Source organism: Amborella trichopoda, chromosome 12 (assembly GCF_054954075.1).
Source record: "Amborella trichopoda isolate Santa Cruz 75 chromosome 12, AtrichopodaSantaCruz75HAP2 v2.0, whole genome shotgun sequence".
Classification (NCBI taxonomy): Eukaryota; Viridiplantae; Streptophyta; class Magnoliopsida; order Amborellales; family Amborellaceae; genus Amborella; species Amborella trichopoda.
This window is the reverse complement of record NC_142347.1, coordinates 27,356,118-27,365,149: the sequence shown is the minus strand read 5'-3', so window position 1 is coordinate 27,365,149 and position 9,032 is coordinate 27,356,118. Positions and strand designations below refer to the sequence as shown.

General features: G+C 41.4%; 1 long non-coding RNA gene across 1 annotated transcript; it reads left to right on the top strand.

The window, feature by feature from the left end:
- Positions 1 to 1,337: 1,337 nt before the first annotated feature.
- Positions 1,338 to 8,555, top strand: LOC148779506 (uncharacterized). Its single transcript, XR_016046209.1, has 3 exons — positions 1,338 to 4,109; positions 4,325 to 7,027; positions 7,370 to 8,555. It is a non-coding gene; the product is annotated as an uncharacterized LOC148779506 (long non-coding RNA).
- Positions 8,556 to 9,032: the final 477 nt, after the last annotated feature.

Here is a 9,032-nt window from a genome sequence, read left to right as displayed (position 1 = left end):
AGTAAGAGTTCGCACACGAGACGGCCATGAGGGATGAGGAGTGCAGTGCGTACGGGGGTAGATCCAGCGCGGCGATTGGTTAGGTTCAAGAGGCGTTAGGGGAAGAAGGATTTGGGGCAAGATGGTCTCACGGGACCATAAAACGTGTGAAAGAGAGTCACCACGACGGTGTACCAAAAGGAGGTGACGTCAGATATGCAAAAAAAAATAGAACAAAAATGAATCAAGTGCACAAAAGGAAAGTGACTAGGCAAAAGTGAACCGAGAATGCACAAGAAAGTGAACCGAGAATGCACGAGGATAAAGTGGTCAAGGAGGTTGAACAACGAAGAGAAAAAAAAAGATTGGTGGACCCGAAGGATCACCAAGACATAAAAAAGGAATGGTATTCATGAGGGACAACAGAGATGAGGGACGACGGAGAGGAAGGAGAGAAGAAGATATAAAAAAGGTGAAGTACACTATAAGAGGAGAAAGAAAGAGAGAAAAAGAGAACGCAAACAAATTTCTCTCTACTCTCTCTCCCAAAACTGGACTCAACAATAAGCGAGATAAAAAGCAAGTCATGGGTATGCGTAAAATAGTAGTAGTGATATGTGTAGAATTGTGCTTAAATATAGATGGATTGATCAAAATTAAATCTAATAGCTGAAAATTAGGATTTAATTGAATTAAAAAAATTAAAAAATATGATACAAAATGACAGATTTACCTTTTTTTAATAATTTGTGAAATTTTAAAACAGTTCATATGCTGTCCTAGAACATGCATGTTTTTTCATGGATGATCTAGAATTATTTTGATGCCTGTGTGATCGAAAGATAATTGTTTTATTGTATGGTTCGGAATGGTGATCGATTTGATGCCAACTTCGAGTAATGGATCTTGTTTTTAGGCCACGATCATGCGACTTGAAATTTCGATAAATCTTGAAACTTTAGATCAATAGTATGATCGTTTCTTGATGTTTTTCTGTGATTTCTTCACTGGATGACACTAAGCATGCCGTCACGATCGCGTGGCAACAAACGCAGCTTGATTCCGTGTCTGGATGAAAAATTTTGCAACTTCAGAGTTTTGATCGGAATCTAGAATTCAACACCGAAATTTGTAATCACTTAATCGGCTTTGTGTGTGGAATCCGATCGTTCATCATGTACGGGGTTCGGACTAGAGATAGCCTTAGACCTTACGCACACGGGGTTCGGACCAGAGATAGTCCTAGACCTTACGCACACGATGGAATTAGTTTTGTGTCGATCAGGTTCACGAGCGGCGTGATTTTGCCACTTGAGTGATGTGTGATGTTGCTGAATTTCCTACAACTTTCTTCACAAATTAGCAACTTCTCTCTAGCTTTTCTTCATGCTCGGGCATCGTCGTGGAGCGTCCTATATATCGAAACGCTCGTCTCGACGAGACGAACACGCCCCATCCAATTTCAGCGCGATTCGATCTCATACGAGGGAGATATAAGCATCGCAAGTCACTATTCGTGACTGCCCCTTTAATGGAGTTTAGTTGCATGGTGGCCGCACGTAAAGAGTATTCAGCTCTTCTTGTTTCAATCTTTCGCCTATAACTTTTTTCTAGAGTGTTTGTTTAAGCTGAAATTTGATCTCTAGGAGTTTTCAATAGTATCGGTTCCAATGACTGTAATTTGACACACCAAAAATATAATTTTAATTACAGAGTCTATTTCAAGATGCTAGAGGTTGATTCTGCCGAAATTGTTTCTCAGTCTCTACTGCCTTAAACGTATCGAAATGGGACGAAACTTAACAGAAAACTTTTGAGAGTCCTTATAAAGATCTTGATCAATTCCCAAGACATTATAAAACTGTCGAATATTCTACTGTTTGTTAGGCTTTGTTGACTAAAGATCCGTGATCATGAAAAATATCTTCCAACAAAAAAATCTTTCACATTGAGTGGATCGTGTACACCCATCTTACCTATCATCGTGCACGTAACAAACCCCAGCGCCATGTGCGAACTTCACCTTATGGCCATGTGCAGCAAGCCCAATGCCGCGCGAACCCAACTAATCGTATCGGCCCGCGTGAACATAATCCCATCTCTGCGCGTGAGCACAACCTATGGTCGTTTGCAACTATCTTTCTATCGCCGTCTGTACAGCATCTTCCTATCGCCATCTGTGATGTGCAACCAACCCATAGCCGTGTCAACCTACTTCCCTGCTAAGCCTTCTTCACCGCCAAGCTCGAGACCACAGCCGGCTGTGCGTAACCTCCTTCACCCTCCCTTCCACTCTCACTGGCCTACCATCTCCGCCTCTCCCAATTCCTCTGTTTTCTTTCAAAACCATGTGATAGCTTAGCTGCCACCACTGCTTCTCCTCTCTAGTTCTCTGTAACCTACTGCCACAACCACACGCGAGTCACCTCTCGCACCCCTTAACCTCAGCTACTCTCTCACCTCCATTCCCTCCAACCATGCTAAGCCACCTCCACCTCTTTCTCAGCGGCCTACTACACCCTCTCCATCTCTCCCCATTTACATCTCTTTTTCAGCCCCTGTGCGCCACCTCACTTTCAGCCCCTGTGCGCTACCTCCCTTTCAGCCCTTGTGCGCCACCTCTTTCTGCTCCTGTCCTCCAGCTCTCAACCACTTGTTTCCCCTTCTCTTCCACCTCACACTCTGCCTCTCAAATCGCAGCCACGACCTCCGACCTGCTGCAACCACCACAGCAGCCATCACCTCGTCTTCTTCTTTCGTCGATCACAGCCTGCAACCTTCCGCCTCTCTCTCTTCTCTCACTCACACCTCCTCCTCAATCTCCGCTGCATCCACCTCATTCTCAGCCATCTCCACTGCCCTTGTCTCAGCTCAGTCGTCTCTCTTCCTCCGCCATCTCTGCTGCCCATTATGCAGCAACTTCCGCTACCAATTTCCGCCCTTTCTCAATCACATCCCCTTCCTCGCTCTCGGTCTCTCTCTTCCTCACCATCATCTCCCTCCTCACGATCCTCTGCAACTCCGTTACTCCCCTCTTTGCGTTTTCTCTCTCTAAAAGACCCACAAAGCTAAACACCCACTCCTCTTTATTTTATTTTCGTCTTCTTTCGTTTCAGGTTTTCTTCAACTTCGTTTCGTTTCACCCCCTCTCACGATATTTCGTTTCCCTCGCTTTCACTCCACTTCATTTCGTTCCGCCTCAAGCTTCCACTTCATTTCCTTCCGCCTCAAGCTTCCTTTTTTTCTGAAGTAGTTTACTTTTTGTTTCATTATCCAACATTCCTCTCTTTCATTCACATAAAACCCGAAATATTTTCCCTCTCCCTCTTAACTAATTCAGAAGTAGTTTACTTTTTGTTTCATTATCCAACATTCCTCTCTTTCATTCACATAAAACCCGAAATATTTTCCCTCCCCCTCTTAACTAATTCATTTGTTTTATTTTATTAAAACATTCTTTCCCTCTTAACTAATCCATTTTTTTTTTTTTTTATTTCACCATCACATGCTATTTCTTTCACCCATTTCTTTTCATGTTATTCCATTTTATTCTCTTCTCTTCATTTCATTTTATTTCACTCATTTTATTTTTCCTTGTTCTATCTTGTTCTATGTATCCTATCTCATCCCACCATACCTTACGCTTACTCCATTTATTTATTTTATTTTAATCATCTTATCTTATTTTATTTTACTTTACTCTATTTTAATTTATTCACTTTATTCTACTTTATTTCATTTTATTTTAGTTTATTCGCTTTTCCATTTTCTAATTCTATTTTATTTTTATTTTAATTCATCTCTCTCATTTTATCTCATTTTCTATCAATTTTTTTTTATCATCACTTTTATTTTCATTTTCGTCTCTTTTGGAAGATCTAGCGAGAGTCGAGCTAGTCTTCATCGGTTGTTTGACCAAAGGGCAGACTGAGCCTTGAGCCGTCGTACTAGTCTTGCCGTTGAGCAGTATTGCCACCGTGCCGGTCTGAGTTACCTGCCCGTCTTGCTGCCATGTCAGACTAGCCATTGCGACAGACTAAGTTCTGTCGTCGAGCAGTATAGCCGCCGTGCCGGTCTGAGTTATCATGCCCGTCTTGCTGCCACGTCAGACTAGCCATTGTGTCAGGCTGGTCAGTGTTGATTATGTCGTTGAGTAGTATTGCCGCCGTGCCGGTCAGAGCTACGGTGCCTGTCTTGCTACCACGTCAAGTCAGTCACCGTACTGGGCTAGCCACTATGCCAGCCTAGCCGTCCGGTCAAACTTCTTCTCTCACTTTTACTTGTAACAAGGTGGGGACTTATGTCCTACTTGTCTGTACTTTTAATTGTGTGTATGTGTTTGCAGGAAATGAGAAACAAGTCAAGGGAGGCGATTCCAAACCGGCCATAGGCCATGGGCTTTCCAACGTGATCTAAGAGGCCGCCCACGTGAGCCACCCCGAGTGTGTCACGGACCCACATGAGTTAAGTCCCGCCTCACGACCCTAATTCATCTCTCACCGGTTGGTACATCTACTCACTTCTTCTTTACGTTGTTTCCAAGAGAGCAATTTTAGGTCCCAGGTCCATCTCGAACCCGGAACCACACTACCAACTCAACCCGACCCGGAGGGCGAGATCGCGGCACCTAACCAAGCCTTTATGATTTGTGTTTTGTGACCATGAACTTGACTTGGTAGGTAATTAAAGGTGAATGTAGTAAAATGATTTATGAAGACTAAGCATGTATTAAATTGGATCATTGAGAGAAATTTATGTCTATAAATATGGTTTTGATAAAACCCCATCGTCTTGTTAGGTCCATTAAGTCTTTATTGAAATACTTATTGCATAAAACTTACTATACTACCTCATGATATAGGCATAAGAATGTTTAAAATGTATATGTTATATGTGCAATAACTCTATGGGAGCAACTGCAGTCCCATGATTCTTTTTATCTTCTTGGATATTTAGATATGCAAGTACTCTATCATGAAATATCTGAATAAATTAAATATTCCAGTGGGAGCACCTGCAAGTGTTTGACATGCCAGTTAGAATAACATATTATAATGTTGTTCACCCATGGAACCCAGATGTGTGGCGCTGGTTGTATGGCTACAGAAGGGAGCAGCTTGATTGAAGAACTCCTTTGAGCCCATGAAGATACGAAATCATGCGATGAGCGTACAAGATAATCTTCTGTGACAACAAGTCCATGATTCGCGATGCAATATGAAAGATAGACTAGGACCATATTCGAGGAGATCCGAGAAGCAAAGAGAAAGAGGTGCTACCTCTATAAAATCCTTTTGTGAAATGATTGATGGCGAAAGCCATGATTAGTATATTGAAATAGAATAAGTGAAAATTGCTTGAGAGAGAGATTGTAATGGGGAGAGATCGAGATTAGCTATATACCTACATAAGTAATGATAGCATACCCTCTTGCAAAGGGGGTTGCACTTAAATGTTTTGGTGATACATGTGAGAGAGATGAGGATGAGAGAAAGTGAAGAAGAGAGAATGTAAGGCCTTTAAAGGCCAGGTGGGAGATATTGGGTGTGTGTGGCCATTAAGGACCTTATGAGTGCTTATACATGAACTTATTGATGTAATGAAACATGAACTCAGTGGGAGTGTGGTCCTGTGTGGACCATATTAAGCAAACGATGTTTTCTGATACTGGAGTGTGCTTAACCTACTAGGTCAGTCTGATTGGGAAAACCCAAGGTACCTGGGCATAGAGATATAACTGAGGAAGGTTTAATGGGTTAGCCCTTGATGAGGTCAAAGTATGCCCGGATGAAAGCTGAGGGACTATGTGACCCTTGTGTGTGGTGGAGGCCTTTAGAGAAAGCGAACGACATGCACATTGATAGCCGCTTTCGAGAAAGCCAACCACCTTTCAGGGTGAAGCGTGTACATATGCGAGAGATACCCCCTGTGCACCATTGAGCAATAGATTGCATTAGATCAAGATGACCATGGTTTTGTCTCCAGGGGGGACCTGAAATCCATATATCGGGACTGCGACCCCTTGCCAAAGGGCTAGACCTTGGTGACCCACTAATGATCCCCTGCAAGGACTTTGGGTTATGGGCAATGATGGGTTGGTTTAATAAAGGTTGTGAGGTTTGTAACTCTCGGTTGGACATGGAGTGCCCTAATGGATATTTATTCCTAGACCATATGAATTCGTTTCCCATCAAAGTATTTAATTTTGTTTATTTGAATGATAGTTTGATATGTATGAGAAGGCTTCTGCATAAAATAAGAAAGAATAATATTATGATATATTAATCTCTTCTTTGAATTAGTTGATGAGAAAAAGGTTTAGGATGTAAGGGATAATGGTATAGCACCTTCCATAAGATATTGATGGCCCATCTATAAAATCGAGAGCTCAAATCTCTCACCTCATAAGTCACCTAAGATCAATGGTGCATATTCAATCTCACATGAGTGCCAAGCCAAGAAAAATCCTAAGAAACCCTAATCTTGATCAAGCACTATAAAAAAGATTGTCTCTGCCCAAAATCTCTACACTTTATCTATCTCTCTCTCTCTCTCTTAACATATCAAAGGGGGCCAACCCCACTCAAAATATCTCTCTCTCTCTCTCTTAACATATCAAAGGGGGCCAACCCCACTCAAAATATCTCTCTCTCTCTCTTTTAAGAAATTTTATCTCTCTCATGAAAGCCCAAAGGGGACACGGCCCACTCTCTCATCTTTGAGATCTATCTCTCTTCCACATTGTAAAAGAACCTAAGAGGTTTAGGTTATTGAGAATTGTCATCTCTCTCATAGTATTTCTCATGATCTCTCATCTCTCTTTGGGGTCTTAGATTATAGAGTTGTGGTAGAAAAGATAAGTATCTCTCTCAAACTAGATTGCTAAGGGTATTCACTTAGTATGTGAGTTTTGTGATCAAAGGGGTCCATGTTCCATTGATGTGGCTTGTCCAAACTTGCTTTTTCAGTTGAGATTGAAGGTTGACTATTAGATCCCGCGTCATCGAAAGGTGGTGACTCAATGTGGGGTGTAAGAAGCTCGGTTGAGGTAATATCCGACACCTTCTTTTGTTTCTTCCATATTTATTTATTATATCTTTTATTCCCAAGCATAGGTTGTGTCTTTTCTTTGTTAATGAAAGTGTGGCTTTGAATGGTTTCAAGCTCTTGAGATCTGATTATATTCTTTTATTTTATTTTATTTGAAGTTATTATATTGTAAAAGTACTTCTTGTGATTGATCTAGACCATGAAGAAAAGAAAAGAATTGGAAAAGAAAGAAAAAAAAATTGTTATATACTTCGGCTAGATCACAAGAGTCATTCTTTCACTTAGATATATTGGATTTCATATCTAATGACTAGTCTCTTCTCGTCATGATGCTCTTTAGAAGACAGAGACATGAGGGAGGTGCGTTTGTAGGGTGTTACTAGCTCTCCGTGCTGCTTTTGAGCTTCTGGTGCATCTCCATTTACCACAACACCAGCAACCTCTTTGCCGCTGCCTCCGGTTCAATGGCGGGTCTCTGTGTTTTGGTCATCGTCCGCTGCCTCTACTTCACCTACGACATCTTCTTCCCCCCTGCCTCTTCATAGCCTCTGTTACCTTCTTCTACACCACCCTCTGCCCGACCTCCGCTCCAAGAAGGAAGAGATGGCTAAGATTGGGTGCCCATGCCTCCTCCTCTTCTTCTCCCCCAATGTCGTGTCTTAGTGCTTCTTTATGAGAGAGAGACTTGACATTCATGGTGAAGAGGAACGTATGGTGTACGATTAATGTTCTTGGATTCTCTCTCTCTAACAATGCTTCTTCCTATCTCTCTTATCGTTCTTTCAATTGGCGACGAGTAAACTTTTTCTATCATGAATCTTGGGGTGCCCCTCTGATCGCTGAATAATTCATTCCACTGCCATGGATCTTGGAGTCTCTCTCTGGTTTCCTTTCTTGAAGGACATATCTCTACGATTACAAGCAAAACCCCTCTTTATAGTTCAAAGAACGCCTCTTTCCTTCTCCCTCCCTCCCTCTCATCGCAGTTCAATTTCATAAAACCCTCATCCGCCATCATTCTTGGAATACCTCTTTGACATCACAAAGTAATTCATTCATCTACCATGGATCTTGGAGACTCCTCTCTCTCTCTCTTTCTTGGGGGACCCTTCCTGCCAGTTATTGTCACGACCCCACACTCTGTTTCCCTCCGGCAAGGGTCAGGGGGCAGGGTCGTGACAGTTGTGCTCGAAAATTCGAATACCTTTCTCTCTCTCTCTCGTCATATCTGAATGATGATGTGTACATTGCTTTTTCTTCATATGCAGTGCATGGTGATGTTATAATTGAAGAATATTTCAATTTTAAGCCAATACTGTGAGTTTGATCACATCTCTACTTCGATCGTCCTTGTTGTTTCAAGGAATGACTTGAGAGAGAGTTTTGAGTTGTAAAGAGTGAGAGTTATGTTGATGAGATATATTGTTGATTTCCATTTTTTAATCTCTCTCTAGAGACTCATTTTGATGGTTAAAATTCGAGGGTCAGGGCCCTCCCAATTAAAAGATAGGTTTTTCTCATGTGTATAACATTTACGGAATCGCATTTCGATCCAGTTTTTTGACATTTTACGGTGACGTTTTTTTTTTTTTTTTCCAATCTTGTTCGGGGTCTTTTTTATTTAAATAAAAATAAAAATTTACTTTTGCCCTTATGTTGCAAAATAGAATGTTATTTTTATCATTTTTTATTTTTTTATAATTTTTGCCGCAATCTAATACCCAAGATATTGGACCAGTTCATTTCTGAGGCACTTCAATATTGGAAACATATGACCACCATATGGTGGGTTTCAATAGTGGGTCTGCTGCCTTTTGAATGAGCGGTTTTATTCCTGAAGCATCGAATTGCTTTTAAACAATATAGGAAAAACGAAAATTTGGGCAGTCTAATGTTACCAATAGCAAAGTACCCAATTCCACCCAATGAATTAAGAAATTAACCATTTGAACATCAAACTGCCCATTTTTGTCTCCACTTAGATATGGTACTCGATTCTCCTC